The 22,285-nt window shown below is 41.8% G+C and overlaps 1 protein-coding gene across 8 annotated transcripts in view; it reads left to right on the top strand.

Annotated features, from left to right (window-relative positions):
* Window positions 1-5,806: 5,806 nt before the first annotated feature.
* Window positions 5,807-22,285, top strand: part of Fam110b (family with sequence similarity 110 member B) — a 135,672-nt gene continuing 119,193 nt past the window's right edge. For all 8 annotated transcript variants that reach the window (XM_074068643.1, XM_074068650.1, XM_074068649.1 and 5 more), the window contains exon 1: window positions 5,807-6,094. The gene's annotated coding sequence lies outside the window, so the exon portion shown is untranslated. The remainder of the gene's footprint in view (window positions 6,095-22,285) is intronic.

Below are 22,285 nucleotides of genomic sequence, written 5' to 3'. Positions count from 1 at the left end.
AGCTAGAAGTTGGAAGAAGTCTCAAGCCAAATAAAAATTAAAAAATATAGTTGTTTCATATAAGTGGGCAGAACATCTTGGGTTCTTAAGCATAAATCAGTTTTATAACTACATAATGACATTGTTATACAGTTAACTTTCCCCATCAATGAATTCCATATCCAAGGATTCAAACAACCACAGATCAAAAATATTTGAAAGAAAAATTGTGTCTGTATTGAACACACACTATTTTTCTTGTCATTTTTTCCTTAACCAATACAGTATAACAACTATAGCAGTTACATCTTACTAGGTACTACAATAGGTATTAAGTGATGATTTATAGTATATGAGAGAATGTAATAGGTTATATGCAAATACCACACCACTTTATATAAGGGACTTGAGCATCTGTGGGTTTGGTCTCTGTGAGGGTCCTAGAACCAACTGAGGTTCATTTGGAAAGCTAGTGTTCCTCAGGAAAGTTTTCGTGCTGTTTAGTATCAATAAAAGAATAGGAAAATCAATTTAGTTTAGTTCAGTTCAGCTCAGTTAGACAGACAGTATCTGTGTGTCCTTTGTGGTCTTAGCTTCTGGGCTAAGGCTTCTCCTATTCCTTGTTATTGATCAGCTCCAGCTCTTGGATGCCAGTGGTACCCTTTCCTCTATGTCTGCTCTTTGGGTAACAGTTTCCTGCTCCTGCCAAAATCTAGGCTGACTCACTGTCATTGTTCTTTCAGCTTCTCTAGCACTTTTGTTTGTAGTTCTCTGTATTAAATTCCTTGTTTTCACAAGACCCTGTCTGATGTGCTAGGGGTAAAGATAACTTCAGTTATTGACAAGTGGTAGTGATGAATATTTAGGGTCTAGGAGATACCCTGGTGGAATAGACATACTATTTGTTTTTTGTAGCTTTTTGTTTTTCATTTCTAATCCATTGTAGTCTGTCATTTACACACATACAATACAATGTCTAGCAATGGCAATGGCAAGTTGCTATAAAAGTTACTAACACAGGCTTTTACTATCTAAGCTCATGTGTCCTAGAGCAGCTACAAATAGTTCACAGACAGCTCTTTGAGCAGCAGTCTAGTAGAGATCCAGGGAGTATAACTGCTCTAAAAATCAGAAAAAAGAGGAAGATGGAGATGAAAATTCTAGAGTCACTGGTGAACCAGTTGTAGTCAGCCCTTCATATCCATGGATCTGGATCCTGGGATTCAACCAACCACACATAAAAAATACTCATAAAAATTGCATCTGTGTTGAAGATATACAGACTTTCTCCCTTGTCATCATTCCTTAAACAATACAGTGTAATAACGCTGTGCATAGTGTTTACATTGTTGTACTGGGTATTACAAGTAACCTAACAATGATTAAAGTCTATGGGAGTGTGTATATAAGCTATATGCAAAGACTAGGTCACATTATGTAAGAAACTTGAGCATTTATGAATTTTGGTATCTGTGGGGGTCCTGGGACCAACCCCCTCAGATACAAAGGAATGACTTATTGGGAGACATGATATCAGAAAAGAATAATCCATTGGGAGAGCATGTGGATGATGCAAACAGGAGGAGAGCAGAATGTTAGCCAGCACTGTAATTTGTCCAATGGCAAGCAGGTATTATTTGTCCAGAAGCAAGAAAAGAAGATGGAAGCTGGGTGCCAGTGGCTCACACCTATAATCCTAGCTGCTTCAGGAGGCAGAAATCAGGAGGATCTGGGTTTGAAGTCAGCCTGAGCAAATAGTTCATGAGAACCTATCTCAAAAAAACTCATTTCACACACACACACACACACACAAAGAGCTGGTAGAGTGGCTCAAGGTACAGGCCCTAAGTTCAAACCGCAGTACCAGGGTTAGGTAAAGAAGATGGAAAGTTGCATCATACCTGTAATCCCACCTACTCAGGAGCATAAGGCAGAAAGATGGAGAGTTTGAGGTCTCCCAAATGGTAGTGAGACCCAGTCTCAAAAACAAAATACAAATATAAGCACTGGAGGCATGGCTCAAGAGACAGAACTTGCTTACCATATGTGAGGCCCTGTTCAACTCTTAATAGTGAAAAGAAAGAGGAGGAACAGGGAGAGGAGAAGGAAGACAGTAATACCAGAGGAAATAGATAGACACACAGGTGCACAGCTATGGAGATGGGTCCATGGAGAAGGCTTGCACATCTTCCAGAGGCACTCAGTTCAATACATCTTGCTGCTTACCACAGAAATAGATGATACTTTAATGAAAAATTCTATCACAACAGTTGACATAAAGGGGTTGGAATAACTTGCTTGAAAAATTCAGTCACAGAGAACATTGTCTAATTGATGAAACAGACAAGTATGTGAAGTGTCCTGGACTATCCATTCTGCAATGATAGAAGTGTTTTTTATCTCTCGGCCTCCAGCAGGGCAGCCATCAGCCACATGCTGCTGTTAAGCTCTTGAAAAGTGGCCAGTGTGACTGAGAAAATCTTAATTCATTTACATTTAAAATTTTAAAAATTCAACTCAATGAATTTAAAGGTCCTAAAACTTTAGATCATTTAAATTCAAATAGCCTCCTGGTGGTGGCTACTGGCTATCTCATTGGATGGATGATTGCAGGATTCATAGACAAGTTTACTTTAGAGTGAAAGATATATGAGTCGTATGGCTCAGTCCTTAATCTTCTAATTACTCACTCTGTAACCTTGGATGTGTTACTCAACTTCTCTGGATCTGAACTTCTCGTACATGAAATAGGCATCATAATATTTATGTTTGGGGCTCTTGTGACAACTAAAAATAAAACATGAAAATTGCCTAGTCCAGACTCAGCATGTAATAAATGGTCGCTATTAGCATTAAGTGATGGAGGTCAGTGCTTGTGAACATAATTCAGTTGTTTTGATTCCTTTGATGTCAGCCTGAGCATGCAGTAAACTGTGAAACCAGCAACATAAGATAATGCCGGGGCTGTTGCCAAGAGTGGACTAGTCTCTTGGTCCAGCAGCTGACAATGCCTTTCTAGTTAGTGGTTCTCTTATCTTGGCTTTGCTGGGCACTGTCGTTTTTCCTTCAGTGTGATTGCTTCTGACAAATCTTCCTGCTCTTAAAATGTATTCTTTTCCTCCTAGCTTTTTCTGCAACCTGGAAGAACCAGCGGTTGCTAAGGGGAAAAGACAAATGGAGTTGTATGATCAATAATTTTAATTTTACATATAATTATAAGCCTATGGAGTGTGATCCAAGGGCTGAGGGTTTCTCAAGTCTTTTTCTGTGGAATGAAGAGGACAGTTTCATAGATCTTATCTACCTTAACGTTGAAATCTCTTGGGAGAACTTAAAAAAAAATACACATGCCAACTCCCCTGCCCCCAACCTGGGAACCTGGTGTTTTTAGGAGCACTGCAGGTGATTCTGTATCATAATTTGAAACCACTAGCTTATACTGTGATTCCAGGGAGAGTGTTTGAGCCAACTTAACTGAGAGATCACTGTACCATGCTTGAGTAAGAAAATCTCACAGCTATTACAGGGATCCAACCCATTTTTCCTTCCTTTTCTTCCTAAGTGACCTTGCCATGATACCCTTCCTTGTGCTCTCCTTTTGTGTAGTTCGAGTCTGCTTATGGTATAATGTTATTCAGCTTGTGGGCTTTTTATACATTTAAAATTTTGTTAGTGTTAGGAAGATTAAGTACCTGCCTATTTGGAGAAAGACCACTGAAAACTCTGATCTATCTTTTCAATATCACATTTTCCCATAAAAAAACAACTCCAGCCAGAGGCGTATAGCTACTAATGTACCTTCAAGTTCTGCGAATCACTCCTGCTTAGGACTACAACCGCTGTTCAGAGTGACCCATGAGTGATAGTTAAATAATACACTGATTAGTGTATGGTGCTTGTTTGTGTACTAATCAAACATTGCTACATACTTTTAGAGACAAAAATCTCTTTGAAACAAAGAATTCCATGCATAGGCCAATGGCCCACTTCTGAACAACACTTGGCACAAGAAAATTCCAGTACAAAAATTAATTTCAACAGTCCTTGGAAATATGTACCAGGCCTTGAAAATGAAAAGAAGAAATGCCCTGTATCAGCAAACACTGGGGATTATAAAAGTACGCTTTATTCCAGTAACTGATAAGACAAAAAATTTGCTGGGATGCTCTCATTTAGATGTTGTATTGTTTTCTCTCTGACCTAACTACATCTTTAATGATTTTTGGTATTGGTGAGGACAATGTGGGGATATTAAATCTTCACTGGGCAGTAATAATGTCCTAAATAAGAACTCTTAATCCTATTAAAAGCCAGGGTTCCTTACTAAGTGACCTTCCTGGCATGTACTGTATTATCAAGAAGTAACTTAGGTAATAGAAAAGCTGGAACTCCTTTGGCACATTCATTTTCAAAGCCTGGATCATAGGGTCATCTCTGGCGACTTTATAAGTGAAAATTTTGAAAGGAAACCTAACTCGAAACAGCAAGCAAGAATTTATTGGAACATTTCCTCAGAAGTGGAAGTGTTGTGACTGGATTCACAGATAGCTGCCTGGGGAAGGTCACTGATAGCAGGATTTTTTCTGAATCTATTGCTCAGCATGGTTTTCTTCTGGTTTGGCTGTGTTCCCTGTTAGGCTACCTTCAGTGGCTGCAGGATTACATTGCATGGTCTCAGGTGTTGTCATATCAGTCAGGAAAAAGGAAGACTATTTTTCCTGACTAGGTCATGTGCTCCCACCTCTATGCCCAGGGAATGAGAAATACTTCACTTGGCTGTCCTGGTGCATACACCGCTGCACTGGCAGGAAGGTCTGTAACCCAGTCACACCCAATGGTAGGAAGCAACTCCCAGAAGGAAGGTATGGGGTCAAGAGTTTAAAAAAAAAAAAAAGCTACTTTGGAGGGAGTGAAGCTGGTTGCACCAGCTATGGCAATACTGAAAAGTAACTTCATTCCACTGTGACACGGATTTTTGGAGTAAATGAAGGCCAGACATAACCTGTGATCACGGGAATGCAAAAGTTCCACTCAAAACCCAGCACCATGTCACTTTGTAAAATGGCACTCTTGGAAATAGCCAAAAAATTATTATAGAAATCTGAGTTTTATTTATTTGATAATTTCTGAACTATGAGACAGCAGTTGCATGATTTAAAAATGTATCCATGGCCTTTCTAAGAAAATGGGATGGATGCCATTGTATTTCAAAGGTACTAAAGGTTAAAAAGAAATCTTGGTTATATATTTCTTAGAAGAAGTAATCATTTTGTGAACCCTTATTTCATTAAAATTCATTCATTTTTATAAACACGGATTTCATCTTTTAAGAGTTCCCTCAAAAGACAATGAACTAATAAGCAAATAAAATCTACATGTATTATGCAAATAATACATTATGAGATGAATAGCATTGCACCACAAAACATTTACTTAAATTTGAAACATCAGCTGGCCCACACTCGCGGGGTAGTACCTCACGCTTGGGACTTCTCTAAATTCTTTACGATTTTCTCCAAACGCTCAATACTAAAACAACCATCTGAGTCTGAGTATTGAGTTAGAAAGCGGAATGCTGACAGACATCCACATCCTCCGAAGGCGCTGACTCCAAACCCAGGTGGTTTTGTCATTCACGCCCCAGTCTCCAGATCTGACTTGGGTGGCGGTGGGAGACTCAGGGTGGGAACGGGTGGGCAGGTGCGGGAGTGGGGTGAAGGCGGCCGAGGTAGGGGTGGGGGTGGGGGTGGGGGTGGGTGGAGGTGGGGGTGGGGCGGGGGCGGGGCGGGCGCCGGGGGCGTGCACACTCGCTGGGGGACACGCGCTCTCAACTCGCTCCAAGTTCCCTCCCTAGAGCTTCTGAAGCCGGCCTGAGCCCTCCTATTCGGTGCCGGCCGACCCCGAACGCGGTCGCAGCCCGCGCAGCTCTCCAGCCGCGGGTCCCAGGCCCGCTCCGCCAGCCGCGTCCGCCCCGAGCCGGCGGCGAGGACTCGGCGGCCCTGCAGCGCGCGCTCGGCCCGCCGTCCCTCACGGGCCCTGTCTGTCTGTCCTCGCTGTCCCGGAACCTGGCGCCCCGCTCGGCTCGCACCGCAGGGGGCCGGGGAGCTCAGTTAAGGTGAGACTGGGCCGTGGGGGGGGGGGGCTGCTGTGTGTCTATGGGTCGGGGTCCCGGGCTGGTGGCCGCGCCTCGCTTCGCCCGCGGACAATGCCGAAGCCGTGCGGCCGAGTCTGCGCTTGCTTTCTCCTCCGCCAGCCCGGATCGGTGCAGCCCGGCGTGGGGGCCTCCCTGGCCCGGATGGACCCCGGCCGGGGTTCTGGGCCGCCGGAGGGGGCGCGTCACCGCTGCCTGCCGCGCTCAGCCTCTGCGCCCGCGGGGAGGCCGGGCCGTGGTCGGGGCTGGGCTCTGAAAGCGCACTCGATGCTCGGTGCTCAGTGCTGGAGGACTGGGTCGACGAGGATCTGGGACACCACTCGGTCCTCGCTCCTTTCGGGGTCTCGGTCTCTTGTTAAGTGCTTTGGTACTAGCAGTATGTCCTGATCTCTGGCTGGGAGGTATTGCAAAAAATGCAAATCCCCAGACTCTGAAAGTTTGTTTTTGGTTACCGTTCCATCTCCTCCAATGCCCTCAATTGTCTCCACTTTCTTTGAAAGCATACAGGCTGGAAATCGAATTAAATTCTTGGCTCACTGTACCTTCATCACCCACCGAGCTTATAATTTGCAACAAAGCGCGTTCAGGCTCTGCGAAGCCCGGTGCCTGCTCTGCCCAGTTTGGAGCCCTCCTTTTGTTAGATCAGGAGCCGCGCAGTGTAAATGGCAGTGACAGGTCGTCCCCTGTCCCCCACCAAGCTGGCTTATGGAGAAGGAAGCAGAGATAACTTTGCTGTGTGCATCAATTACTCCTCAAAGTGGAAAGAAAACACTTGGTTGCCTGGACTTTTTAACCCTTTCAAGTTGTTATTTAGATTTATTGAGCTTCAAAAAAACCCCAAAAAACAAAAAAAAACAGTCTCTCCTGCAAACTCTGGGTTTTTCCAAGTTATGTCCTGTGCAAAATCTGGCACACATCTGTGACAACATTGCATGGCTGGAGTTGTGAGGACTGCTAACTATTCTATTTTTGCAAAGACAAATATGATAATAGAATCAGCATTTTTGCAGAACGAATAGTATGACTTCCATTTTCTTCATTTTTGCTGCTGGAAAATATGTATTTAGCATCCACTCCGCCTTCCCCCACTGCCTCTAGTTTACACTTAGAGTCCTGCCTGGAGAGGTACCTGCATTAATGTTTTGTACTCATTTTGTAACACAGAAACCTCTGGTCATTCAGATAAGTTACTTATGAAGTGTAGTCATTTTAACATAAGACCGAGTTCCTGGTAAAATGGACCATCAGAATCCCATTGATTCACCCTGTTGTATTAAATCTGTGGTATTGCTATGCAAATCTGATACTTTGTATAAGCATAATGTAAGCAAATAGGGCTAACCATTTTTATTATAAAGATATTATAGCAGGTATTATTTCTATTTCTATTATCCATCTTTGTAGTTTTTTTTTTTTCTGTTTGGAAAACGGTTGTTTTAAGTTCCAGATCTTTTAAATCATGGTCTATTTTAAGTCTGTGGTTTAATTTTAGATCAGAATTGAGGTTGAGTTGTTTTGCTCAGGACTGACAAGCTGCTCTGTGTGTTCTCAATGCCTGGTAGAGGCTGACTTTGCAGATCTTACATAGCGGATATGTAAGGGCCAAGCCCACACTTCTAAACCCAGTTGTGTCCTGGTACATTTGCCATAGAATTGATTATCCCTAAGAGCGTAGTTATGGAAGGAGGGGCTGTGAACCCTATCCCTGAAACCACCCCCGCCCCCTTCCTCTCTGGCTTTAGAACATTTCCAATTCCAAGTTAAAGAAAAAGAAAAAAAAAAAAAACACATTGGCACAGAAGTTAGATAGCTGCCACCATGCTAGAAGGTAATTACAGATAACTGTATCTGCTGCCTGTATATCCACCAGAGCATGTAATTCTTACTCATGCTTTAGAGTCTTGAGAGCAGGATTTATGGTTTAACTAGTAAGACAAATTAAAACTACTTACTTGCCGTGTGTCACTAGCCAAAAGATCATGGTTGTAATTTAGATATTTTATCTGATTGTCAGTTTACTCTCAGCTCAGGTTCCCCCCCTAACTCCTCATTGACATTGAAGTGACATCTTTTCATTCTTAATAACTTCTTTAGCTTTAGTGCTTAGGGGCCTGTAGGCACAGTGGTGTGACAGTAGGTGGCGCTGTGGCTAATGCTGGCAGCCCAGGAACAGGTATGGTTAAGTAGAAACAGGACTAATTGAGCAATTAATTACTTTACCCCTCCCTGAAATGTATTGTCACACAATGACACACCATCTCATACAGTTCTCTTTGGCATGTAGGGTTTTGTTTGTTTGTTTGTTCTTTGTATTTTCAGCTTTTAAAGACACTTACTTGGCCAAATTTTTCTCTCTGAAAGCCATAAGATTCCAGGTGTTAGACAAACATTGCTTATAAAAATATTAGTCAACAGTACCCTTTACTGTTGCTTTCACGTACTAGAGTCAGGTTGATCAACCTGAACTTACAGGCTCTCCAACTAATACGAACTTTTTTTTTGATACATACTTTTAGTGGAGAGAAATAAATGATAAGAAACCTCTTACATCTTGAATTTATTGAAGAAAACAACTTCCTTCAGCCAGTTCTCTTTTATTTTGATTTTATCATTTTTGGGCTCCTGGGATGATGCAATGAGAATTGATATTCAGGATGAACACTGAAGCTTTGCAGAGTCATGACTCATCCAAGAAAAAGATATTCATTCTATGCAGTGCAGGCAGCAGGCTAGAAAGTGGATAAATGCACTTGGAAAGGGTTTCTGGGTTTGTGAGAAGCCAGCTTTGAGGGTTGGCTCTGGGAGCTGCATATCCCTAGGTGGGTGACAGTACTTTCTCTTCATCCCTCCAACACCCACTTGTTTCTGTTTTCTGCTTTCTGCAGGTGAAGTGACTTGTCTGAGTCACATAGCAGATAAATAGCAGGTGTGTGCCACCAGGGTCCATGGATCTTTCTACTGTGCCATGAGCAATAGTTTTCTGCTTTGCTAACTCAGCTGCTGGGGGTGTCTGCTACCTTCTTTTGGGGTTTAGTATCAACAAATCTCTATATGTCAGTGATGGGTTTTGTATTTCATGGGTAGCATTCAGTCATCAAAGAATCCAAAATAGGAGACATTAAGCTGATTGTCATTTTAGGAGAAAACCTCTTTAGAGATTTCATTATACTTTGTTAAAGATTACTTGCTTTAGGAAAGCTGAGAGGAATGGCAGGTATAATTTCTTGGAACTACACAAAGGCTAAAATGATGGCTGAGATGTTGAAGCACTGAAAAGTTTGGGTCTGCTTTTTGCTTCCTTGCTCAGTGATCTGGGGACAATCCCACTTTTTTCCGGGGATTGGAGTAGTTTTATTCATTATGATCATTTAATTACATCAGAGGGGATTATGGCCGATGAAATCTTGGATCAAATCTCCCTTCTATGTAGTCATTTTTTTTTTTAGAAATGATTACAGCTTAAGCAGAGCCTTATTTAATTTTTAAAAAATGGTTATTTTTTGAATTGAAAACATTATAGAAATACAAAAAAGTAATATTTGGGCACTGCTTAGAAATGTAAACAAATTATGCCCAAAGTGCAAATCCAAGATGGCAGATTCTGGACTTGGAAGGAGAAGTTAGGGTTGGTAAAAGTCGTCCTCCAAATGAGTGATTGCAGATAATGAACGTACAGGCCAGGCTGCCCCACGATTCCACAGTCCATTTTCATCCTGTTTTTGCATGCCTGGGTTCATTTCCAAATGACCTTTTTGTGATATATATTTAATGAACTTGAATCTTGCATATACCTAGTTTGACCCCTTAGGTTTCATCCTACTTCTGAGGTGAAGGGGACCTATTGGGGTTTTTGTCTTTTTTTTAAATCATTGTGCAGTTTATCTCAAGAAGACTCACTTAAGAACCTGGCATATAAAGACATGAACCTTGGTTTTGGGTGGTTTTATTCTTATTTTTGGAGGAAGCATTAGTAGGTAAAGCAGATTACGTCCTTTGTACAACATAGCTGATGCTCTAAATAGTGAACATGCATTTGATTAAACAATTTTAAGCTGCACCAAGCTGGGATTTTAAAATTGTAAATCCTTTAGAGACAAGTTCAAAGGTAAATACCTAAGCAAAAGAAAACAGTACTGCATTTGGCAGACTGCTTTTGGGAGAATTATAAGAATTCTGTGGTGTGTTTTATACACCAAGCCAAGATCAGTGGGTTTTGAAAGATAAGGCCTTTAAAAAAACAATTCACAAGCATATGGCAAAATTTTGAGTGCTTATGTTGTAACATAAAACATTTTTTCCTCATAAGTCCACTTAGAAGCTTGTTTCATCTTTTTAATTGTCGCAGATGTTCTTCAAAATGGCCATTCTTGCCAGTATTTTAGTTTTTTGGTTCCATTAACTTTAACTTAACATAAAGAGAAGTAATTATGCAAAAAGAACATAGCTTAATAATTTCTTGTATTATTATTATAGTAAAAAAATATTTTTAGAGGACTTACTGTGTGTTAGGTGCTTTTGATAAACAGTAGGTAGAAAGGATAGAGTCCTTGCCTCTTTGAGGCTTTATAGTATAAAGTGGGAAATAAATGAATAAAGGCTAATTTAAAGCAGCAACAAGAACAGTCATTGATGAGGATGACATCCTTAACTGGGCTTGGTGATATGAGAAGGCCTCATGGAGGACTTTATAGTTGAGATTTAGGTAAAAGGAAGGCAACATTTGGAAGGTGTCTGGACATAGAGGATAGTTCATGCAAAGGCCTTGTGGCAGGAAGAACCTGCCTTTGTGAGGAGCAAGAGACAGCACCAAAGAAACTAGGTCAGCAGGGCCTTACAGTGAGTGGGGGAGAGATTTTCCACTCATTCTAAGTATGGTGGCAACTGGTAGAGGATATGATCCTAGGAAGACCAAGCTCTAATTTGCAGATTTGGAAGCTCACTTGCTAGGTAGAGTGGTTAAACATATTGCTGGGGAAAGTGGAAGCAGGGAACCAGTTACCAAGCTGTTAGGACCAGTGCTGGTTGGAGTGGAAAGAAGCAGAGGAGATGGAGGATTCCCAGTATCCCCCTCACCTAACACCCCACTGACTAAGGGATGCACCATGATTTTGCATACCACTGAGAAAAAAAGCACTGCCTGTTAGACTATGGCAGGACACCCACTGTGATATGGATCCTGATTTCAGCATGCAGTGAGAAAATAGGCATGCCCTGCAAATTAGGCTGAGAGGACATGGCGATTTGCATTTTATTTCTGTTTGTATCTGAGTGATAGGAGCTGAATGAATCCTCTGTTTGGGAGGGCTGTGGGGAGGAAGGTCATGTGTTAGGAATCACCTTCCACTATAGAAGACCATGAGCAGTGTAAGTATTCCTCTGGGTTTTCCTCACAGGGACTGTAGGTATCATGGAGACTAGGAGGCTGGGGAGCTCAGATCTGCTGTGTTTGAGAAGTGCCAACCTGCATACACCTCCCTGGTCTGGGCAGGGTCAGTGACAGTTCCTGAACTTGGGCAGATCTGGGAGTTCCAAGCTTTGTTCCTCTCTATCAGCATGGAGCTGGGCAGGCTGAGAGCTTGGTCACGGCCTTGGGGAGTCTGGGCTAAAGACAAGTTGCTGACCAGTGATTGCTAAGTAGATTCCCGAGAGAGTGAACGATCTTACAGTGGAGTCTGTGTGTATACACAGGCAAGGCACTGTGGTTTTTGGACCTCAGTTTGCTGTCTGTAAAACAGGGACAGCTGCACTACCTACTTTTTAGGATTGTTGTGGAGGTCACTTTAAGATGATGCTTGCAAAAAGCTGAGCACTAGATGATCGCGAGTTGCTGTTAGGTGCTTCGGTTTCCTGGACTTGATATATGATTCCATCTTTCTCCTAGTCTCACCATGCCCCCGGTCCCTGAAACTACAGCCCTGCTGTTCTCTCTTGTCTTATTTTGTTTTACTTATAACTCTCATCCCTAGCTGAAGGTGCACATTATTTCTAAGTTGAGGATACTTTCCCTCAAATAGAAAGGCACTCTGACAGGCCAGCTGCATATCCCTGGTGCCTAGCACTGTGGCTGCTCCACTGTGCAGGCTGAACAGTTGTCACTGAGCACAGCGGGAGGGTGCTGCTGTTGACTAGGAGGTCCTTGTCCTCTGGGACCCTGAAGACACAGCCGAAAGGCCTGATGGCCAGCAGTGACCTTGTCCCTGTTTTGGCATCTGTACAGTGGGGTGACTGGCTTTTCAGTTGACCTGTGTGTGCCTGAGGCCTGGCATGCAGAATCTGAGCAGGCTGAGAGATTATGTGGGAAGAGGAGTCGGAGAAGAGGAAGAGTTTGCATTTAGAAGCATGGGTTTCTTGGTGTAGTTGACATGCTTGTTCTTTTGCTCTCACTTTTCAGTGTTGTCATCAGTTGTTTTTTTTTTTTTTTGTGGTACCGAGGTTTGAACTTAGGGTCTCATGCTTGCTAGGCAGACACTCTACCACTTGAGCCCCTCCACCAGTCAAATTTGTTGGTCTTTAAGCTGAATGTCACCTGAAAGCTGCCTAGGGCCTGAGATTCTGCTTACAGATACCTGGCTCGTTATAGAAACCACGGAGTGAACTTGGTGGGGAAGTGCAACCACTGTGAGAGTATGAGAGTGACTAAGGCTTGTTAAGCTACTCTGACCACCCCAGAGGCCAGGAGCTGAGTCCTCCCAGTTCTGAAATTGGGGCTGGAGTTGGCAACCTGGTCTACCCTCTTTCTCAGCTGGCACGCCACTGTATTATCCCACTGTGCCTATAAAGCTATGTAAGGTAACTTGTAATACCCGTTAAAATAACTCGTTGGTGCATCGATTTTGTTGCTATCAGTAGTTTTCAAAAAGACACCCTATACATTTTAGAAATGAGAATGTTTTCTTCTATAAGCTTTTTATCTTCATAATGTTTGCTTATTGACTGTAGTCTTTGTACAATGTTTAGTAAATAAAATGCTAAGACTTACCTTCAAACCCTTGTGGAGCCACTCCACTGTCATAGATGTGTGTTATTTTTAGTTACAATGTAGTTGTAGCAACTAAACATATGTGTTTGGCTATACACGTGTATGTTTGGCTAGCAGGGGCCACCATTCCTACTCTTAGTCAAAAATAGCTGGAAATTGGGCACTCAGCAGTTTTGGGAAACACCAGTGAATCTTGGTAACACTTCTGTATTTTGATTACATGATTAGAAGAAAGTAAATTGGGAGGATCATTGTATAGCTGACTATGATTTGGGGATTTTTAAAAATCCATCCTTGGCCTGTGTTCTTTCAAATGATCATTAATTGGAATGTTGTGCTTTTTGGGAATCAGATGTTTTTCTTCCTAATAAACTTTGTTCTTGTTTAGTGACCATGAGGGAAGGAGAGAAATGATTGTACTGGTTTTTAATATGACTAGTCATGGGGTGCTCATTATAGCTCCTGTTTGTAGCAGCACAACCCAGGTGTGTAAACAGAAATCATTTAATGATATTTCAGCCAGAGTGGTCTCCATATTTGAGGGGATAGGCTGTTTTATTTTCTTCTAGTTCTTAGTCATGAATTTATACTTATGGCTCTTATGGGGAGAGTATTATCACCATATAAATATGTATTTTGTGAATATTTGAAATGTTCCTTTAGATAGTGCCAGAGAAGAATGTGGTCTTATCTGTACTGTTTGGAAATTGGTTTTTAATGAATTTTTGCTTAGAAGTGATGAAAGTCTAGTACATGCTATGGAACTTTGTGTGTGTGTGTGTGTGAGAGAGAGAGAGAGAGAGAGAGAGAGAAGAGTGAATATAGTATGAGCATCACAGAGGCCACATTTTTCTAGTTAGAAATTGTTCTGTTCCCACCTCAATGTAAAGTATATTTCAACTTGTGGCATTTTTTTTTTTTTCCTTTTTCTTACCTGAGTTCTCCTACAGGTATTTTTCTGTTTGGAGTTTATTAGCATGGTACTGAACTGTTTTGCTTCTTAATTCTTTTGCTGTTTCCACAAGGCTTTTCCAGAGTCATTTCAGCATGACACATGCTGTGTTTAGGAACTGTGAGTTAGTGATAAAGAAACCACATCACTGGGCCTTTTAATTAAGCATACCCCAAACGCTCAGAGACACAGCCAGAAATAATGTTTAACCAGATATCTGGACACCCCATAGCTCATTCCAGAATTAACCACTAAATGTATGGTCTAAGTGTCAGAAATTAAATAAGCTGTTTTCAAATCCTTTTGTGAAAGTAATAGTGTTCCTAGTCTATTGAACTGGCTTCAAGTATTAAGACCAGGTCCCTCTTCTCAATCTTAATCCTCCATGGAACCTGTGGATTTGCTAACCACATCACACTTTTTCCTTCCCACCAGCACTTCCTTCATTGATTGAACTAATTGATGCATTTTATGACGTTCTTTAGCTTTTGAGGGTCTCTTCTGTGAAACAAGTTCATCAAGGGTGGAGGCAGTCTCTGTTTTCCTGACGGTATTGTCTAGGAGAGGAAGAGTGGCGTCATTGATACCCCTTTCCTCCCTACTCTGCATGGTCTTTGTCGAGTGTACATGGAGGTAGTGTTGATAGCTGTGAGCAACTCTTAATTCTACACAGACTAGGTGTCCACTTCATTGTTTATTCTCAGCACAACTTACATTCAAGTTTAAGGTTATAGCAGCTGCTTTGTATAATTGCACCTCATTTTCAGTTTTCATGCTTCAGATTTAAACCAGATAGGGAAGTGTTTTGAAACTTGAAAATATATATTATAGCTGTTTGATTTGATGATAGATATTTGTTACTTAACATGATGAATATTAGGAAGGAACTGAGTGCTGCATCTTTTTTTCCTCAAAAATTTGATTATTTCTGACTAATTTTTCCTCCATTATCAAATGCAATAAATCATAATAGTAAGGATAATGATGCTATTATTGAGGAAGACCTTTGTATAGGGCTTACACTGCTTTTTAGCATTTTACTGACATTTTTTGCATTTGCATGATGGTTCTGTCATCTCGTAGTTGAAATACTTGATGCATTTCTACTTATATGGAATTTTAGCTTCACTTTCTAAGACATTCACCTTCAGGACATAAAGAACAGAGGTCCTGCATGTAAGTAAAACTTAGGAATTTCTCTGAGAGTTTACTTTTAGACTTACTTGTTTAGAGCTCCGGCTTTCCTGTGGTCCTCATTTGTTCATCTTGGGGTCAGGAGTTGATTTGAGTCTAGAATTGATTTGAGTCTAGACATGAGGGGTAGTGGAAGAAAGATATATGCTTTTATTATTAGAGATAAATGAGGTCTTACTGCTTTTTCTGTTTACAGTCACTTTTTGTCTCTCCCTCTGTTATGAAATTAACACTCAGATGTTAGGTTCCCCCCGAAATTCCTATGTTGAAACCTAATCTCCTAACGTTATGGTGTTAGGAGGTGGAGCCTTTGAGAAATAAATTTCTGTTGTTTATAAGCTATTTCATTTATGATTTTTTTTTTTGGTAGAACTGGGGTTTGAACTCAGGGCTTCATGCTTGCAATCATTTATGATATTTTTAATAGGCTCCTCTACAGACTAAGGCATTCTCTTTGAGCAAAAAGTAATTTGAACAGAATGATATATCAGAAGGCATATTTTTCCTGTGTTTTGATATGGAAAGTGACAAAACTCTTACAAGGAACTTTTCTTCTGTGAACAAGAAGGTATATTCCTCAAATCTAAATCAGCAAGTATGGTGACAAGCAAGACCACTTTCATTTATGCTGTGATACTTGTTTTTTTTTTTTTTTTGTGGTACTGGGATTTTAACTCAGTGCCTCACGCTTTTTTGTGTTGGGTATATTAGAGGTAGGGTCTTGCAAACTGTTTGCCTGGGCTGGCTTGGAACTGTGATCCTCCTGATCTCTGCCTCCTAAGTAGCAAGGATTATAGGCATGAGCCACCAGCACCTGGCTGTGCTGTGATTTTGAATAGATTAGCTGGAGCTCTGTCCTCTCATGAAGGGACAATAAAGGACACCTGGGAAGCTTGCCCTGGAGAGGGATGAATTTTTCCCCAGATCTGAGCCAGGATTCATACCAAGCAAGTGTCCTTGAGCCAGCAGTCTCCACACTGAAGGCAGAGGACAGGCTGAATTCCTTCTAGCTCATGTTTAGCAGCTCCCTAGAATGTCCCTCTGACATTCCTTTCCCTGGTTTTTCCCTCTGTCTGACCCTGAGAATCATCTCCTTCCTGACACCTCTCTGCAGTTCAGGGGCACCTGCCACCTTCCATTAGGCTTTCGTCTTCTTTTCCTTTCTCTCTCATCTTCCTTCTATGCCTCCCTCCAGAATTAGCTGAGGCCCAGCTGTTGAAAGCCCTCACCATTGTGCCAAAAACAAAACCCACACATCCCTTTACTGGTCCTCCCTGGCTTGGCCTGTCCTTGGACATTTCCCTCCCTTTTCACTTGCTCTTTCCTTGGCCTGAAGTCCTGTTAGCTGCTTCTTTGCTTTATGTCCCCTGGTCATCCCAAGAGCCTTTTATCATACTTCCTTTTCAATTATTTCCTTGACATTCTGTGGTCTGAATAAAAGGAACTGAAGAAACAGTCATGTCAAGTAACTTGCAAAGGCATAAAGTACTTCTCTACCTGACCACCAGCTGGGAGACTTGACAGAGGGGCGTAAATCATACTGAAGCCAGCAGAGCTGGTGGTATATGTTTCAGACTGAGCCTCCTTGCTGCTCTGAGGATGGTTTGTGTCAAAGGTGAGAGGAATAATCTCTCAGGTGCTAAGGAGTTTGCAGGTGGGATTAAGAAAACACTGTTGAAAATTTCCTGAGAGGTGGTAGAACAAACATGAGGTGCTGCTAGGAAAGTGGATACCCCAACTCTCAGAAAGCACCAAGATATCCTGCACTTGTGTTTCCAATATGGTGGCCACGGAGCACTGGAAATGTGGCTGGCCTGGACTGAGATGTCCTGTATGTTTAAAAACGAACCCAATTTTGAAGATTTAATTTAAAAAAAATGTAAAATAACTTCCACATTTTTATATTAATTAGATACTGGGATGATAATATTTCACATTCACTGGATTAAGTAAAAACATTATCAAAATTATTTTCATCTGTTTCTTTTTATTTTTTAATTTGACTGTGAGGAAACTTAAGACAACATGTTTGTTTCACATGTGTGACTTGTATTTTATTTCCACTGGACGGTTCCTTTCTAGATTCTGTAGTTCCTTTATTTTACTCCATATTCTTGGCAGCATTCTGAAACATACTGCTAAGCAGATGGTTGTATACTGGTAGAAAAGAAAGTAGTAGTAACTAAAAGCAAGAATGGTTTCACTAAGAACAAATCATGCCAAACTGAGTTTTTCTTTTCATAATATTAGTAGGCTAGAAGTTCAGAACAGTTCTACAGATTTGGATTTGGATTTGGATTTGGATTTGGATTTTCTGTAATACTTTGAACCTGCTCTTCTCATAAAGTCAAGGACAATTTTGAAAACAGAAAGAGGTGAATGATGGTGTGGCAGTGTCAGCTGCTGGAGAAACTCAGTTCTTAGAATATTAAATATTGACTGCTGTGTCAGGAACAGCCTGGGGGATTTGCCTGGATGTCCCTTCAAGCTTCTTTCATCTCAGTGGTAGAGATGTTTGTGAGTAGTCAAGTTTGGTCAGGTGTTTAGGGGTCTTAAAGATTATGTCCCCCCACCATGAGTGTGCTCTGTTGAATAGACTGCATTTCGTTCGTGGAACGTATTTATTGGGCACTATGTGAAGTGCTGGGAATAAAGATTAAAAAGATACTGTTCCTAATCTCTAAATTTCTTCTAGTGGGGCAAGAAAAACTCTTTAACATCACAGTCCATGTGGTAGATAGCACATTGAAGGAGGAGTGTATGTGTGGGGTGCTGGCCACTCAGGGTTGTCACCCCCAGCTCTGTAGATGTGCTGACAAGATTCTACTTGATTCTGATTTCTAACTCTTATTGCGAAAAATGGCTTTCACATTAATTCATCTAAAGCTGAAGTCATCGTGTTTAATGGTTCATATTTGATAATGGCATTTTATGTGAGATTTTTCTACATCTGTGGTAGAAAGCTTGGTGATACATGCTGTAAAAAATTTCTAGGACAAAATAGTCTTGACCATCTTCTTCTACTTAGCCCATGTGCTGGAGTGACCTTCAAACTATTGTTTCTCAAAGAAGATTCTGGCTCTGCCCACGAGGTACCTCTTTGGCTTCATCCCTTCTGTAGAAATGAATAATTCTACATGCTGGTCAGATGTTGAAATGTTATCTAAAAATTAGGAACCTATTGAGCTCTTAATCTGTGAGGCTTGTTTGTTCTGGAAGAATCTTTCAAGGGTATACATGAGGCCCTCCCACAACTTTGCTTCTATCAACTTTGATCTGGCAAGACATTATCTTAGACCCTCTCAGAAACCCTTCATGATTGAGGAGCCCTTATACCTGTCATGGGCTCTTCTGTGGTTGAAGGGTATCCCAGAGATGGGAACATGATATCTCTTCCTGTATTTGCTCCAGATGTTGTAAGGCCCCTCACGCATTATTGCCCAGTGTATACTATACTGTACACGCTACATATCTCTATCAGTCAAAATGGACAGGGCAAGCATTCTGATTAAAAGTACAGGGCTGGGATGTAGCTCGGTGGTACAGCACTTGCCTAGCATGCATGAGGCTCTGGGTTCAATCCCAGTACCAAAAAAGAAAAGACAAAAAAAAAAAAAGTACAGGGCTGGGAGTGTGGGTGCTCAAGTGGTAGAGCGCCTGCCTAGAAAGTACAAGACCCTGAATTCAAAACTTAGTACCACCAAACACACACACACACACACACACACACACACACATATACACACAGACACAGAGAGAGAGAGAGAGAGAGAGAGAGAGAGGCAAAATTGAGGCATATTATAGCAACTTAGAAAATTATAGCTACTTTCTTCTCCTGACCTCTGTGACTAATGATTAAATTTTCTCTAGGTTCTAAAATTTTTTTCTGTTTTCCTCTGATTTTACTTTATCTTTCTTGAAGGTATCTCACATGTTCTTTGTGAAAGAAGATGGGGTTTAAAGTAAAACTAAAAGCTTTCTTAATGTCAGTTTTGAAATCTACATTGATACTGATTAAACTCTTTACAATAAAAAGGCATAAGATATGACCTTTCATATCAAATGCTTAAATCAAGAGTGGTTAACCGTTTAATTTTTAATGTGTTGTGTTTTTTCTCACTCTTCAAATTAAAAGTTTTATTGGCTCTATGGAGAAAAATAAGTTCTGATCCCTGAATGAACTGCATAAAAAACTCTCCAGTGGGGTCTTGGTGCTGGTTCTGGGCCATGAACATGGGTCACTCTGAGCTTGTCTGGGTGGTTGCAGTGTGTGTTGACTGCAGACCTCTTGGTCCCTGTGCCTGGGTAGGGCTTTTGGAGGACATTGCAGATTGATTATCCCATTTCTCTCTCAGACCAACACTGCAGGGTTTTTTTTATTACAGATTAAACATCCGTAATCCAAAAACTCAAAACATGAAATGATCTACAATCTGAAACTTCCAGAAATCCACTCACTGAAAAAGTTTGAGGCTTTGAAGCATAATAGATTTTGGATTTCCACGTTAGGGCTGCCCCAATCACTAAAGCCTATGCAAACCTGAAAAACTCCAAAATCTGAAGCAGCTCTGGTCCCAAGTATTATGGATAAGGGATACTCAGCCTGTATGATGGTGCACTTTCCTAACAGGAGCATTGTTGCAAAGAGAAGAGATGGATTCTCAAGTTGTTTGGAGAGTGGGAAGTGACAGAGTTGGTGGAGGACTTGGGCTGAGTGGCACCTTCCGTTTGCAGGGATTTGAGGGCTCACGCACAGTGAAATGGTCCTCAGAACGACTTTTACCACTGCCTGGGCTGTCCATTCTATTTCCTTACCCCGCTCCCCAAGGCCTGGGTGGGCCCCCAGGTCTTTTTTTTAAACAGTACCAGGATTTGAACTCAGGGCCTAAACCTTGAGCCACAACACCAGCCCTCGGCCCCCCCCCACCCACACACACACCTTTTTCTGAGGTAGGGTCTCTCAAACTGTTTGCCTAAGGCTGGCTTCTAGTTGTGATCCTTCTGATCTCTGCCTTCTGAGTAGCTTGGATTATAGGTGTGAGCCAGGGGCTCCTGGCTTTTTTTTTTGTTTTTCTTTTTCAATAAGCCCTCCCTGCTCCTGCACTGCTGTTTGGAATTAGTGTGCTGTCTGGATCTGAGGCTGTCTGGGGTGTACTTATCAACTGGAATTCCTTTCAATACCGAGCTAGATGGAAAATACCTGATGTTATAGAGATTTTATCACATGTGGATGATCAGTATAAGAGTCTGAATGGGGAGTGTTTGGGCTGTGCCCATGGCTGGCCGCAGGCCCACACCAGGGGCTTATGGTGAAGGGTAGGTGTGTGGAGACCTGTCCTTGGGAGCAGTCCCAGCTCAGCACTTTCGGAAGCTGAATCAGTAGTGTTCTGCAACACCAGGAAGGCTGTTGAGGGTGAAGGAGAGATTAGAGAATTATGTGTTTTCCATGCTACAGAACCAAAACTTGCGAGGGAAAGTGTTCAAGAGGCAAATTCAGACTACCTTGAGGTTGGAGGTGCTGTGGACCAGAACAGCTGTCATGTAATAGGGGGCATATTGTTGGGAGGTGGAGCTGAGGATCTACTGGGGCTGGGTGGTCCTCTTTCTGTTCTGCACGCCTAGGACCAGATTGCTAATCTGTCACCTGTCAACTCCTGTGCTCTTTCCAGCACCATCTTTTTTACTTCTCATTTTGGGCTTATTTCATCATGCTTTAGAGACTCCAAGCCTGCTCCACAGTAGATTTAACAGAGTCTATTCAGGGCACTGTCAGGGGCACAGAGTTGGGAAATCAGGTCACTTCTCCCTTTAACACCATCATAAACTGATCAACGCTGTAAGCAGAGTGGGAGTTTGCCTTCAGATCTGGAGTGGCTCTTTCTGTGCTTTGAATGTGTCTGGAACATGGCTCTCCTGTGAACAGGGACTGACTGTGCAGTACAGTCCTGGCATCTGCCTGGGAAGAGTTACGGTTTTGCCTTCTGTTCTCTCGACTTGCAGAAGGTCCAAGCAAAACAACAACTATCAGGACCAAGTAGCATGTAACATACCAGGTCTCTGACAAAAGGCCCTTCAAGGTGACCTCCTTTAGTGGTCCTGACTGTTGACCCAAGGAAACACTTGGTTTTCTGTACCATCTGTGGCCCTCTTTGACAATGGGATTTAGTGGGACCTCATGTGGTGCTCCCTTGTGACTTCTGTGCACAGATCCATTTGGGAATTCTCTGTCAGGTCATACTGTGCATGCTGTGGCTGGGCAGAGTCACCAGGAGGGCCATGCAAACACAGATCATCAGCTGGCTAGAGTTTCTCATTCACCAGGTCTGCCAGAGCCTGGGAATCTGCGTTTCTCACACATGTCCTAATGTTGAGTTAGCCTGGGTAAAGTCCCTCCTTCAGAGGTGCATGGTGCTGGCCCTGAGACACCAGGCACCATCACCTGTGAGAGGGAGAAGGGGTTTGAAGGTAAGGCAGATATCTTGTAGGGAAACCCTGCAAAGGGCAAAAAGGATTATGGCTCCTACCAGAGCAGGAGCCATGGGATGACACGGACTTTAGCTTTCTCATCAGGAACTTCCAGTGTAGTCTCTAATAGTTCCAAACTTTAAAGCAGTGCTTCTGCTCAGTAAGCCACATATAGTTATGTTTTCCCCTAACCACTTTGCACTTGCCAGTACTGAGTAGAGATTCTCATATTTAAAATATTGGTTCAGTCATGATTTGCTTTTTTTGGGGATATAATTTTTTTGAACATATTAGACAGTTGAAAGCAGACTTATAGTCCTCACTTTTTATTTTAAAAGTAAATTCACTTTTTAGCATATTCTACTTTAATAATATATTTTATAGTGCTGGTGGTACATGCTTGTAATCCCAGCACTCAGAAGGTAGAGGCAGGAGGATCACGAGTTTGAGGCCAGCCTGTGCTACATAGTGAGACCCTGCCTCAAAAAAAAAAAAGCAAAAAATATAATAAATATTTTGATATGTAGTGATTATAAGAAATTTTTATTAGGGTTAAAAATTTAGG

This window comes from Castor canadensis, chromosome 3, assembly GCF_047511655.1.
Source record: "Castor canadensis chromosome 3, mCasCan1.hap1v2, whole genome shotgun sequence".
Taxonomy (NCBI): domain Eukaryota; kingdom Metazoa; phylum Chordata; class Mammalia; order Rodentia; family Castoridae; genus Castor; species Castor canadensis.
Note: the sequence above shows the minus strand (reverse complement) of the source record. Positions and strands in the feature narration are given on the sequence as shown.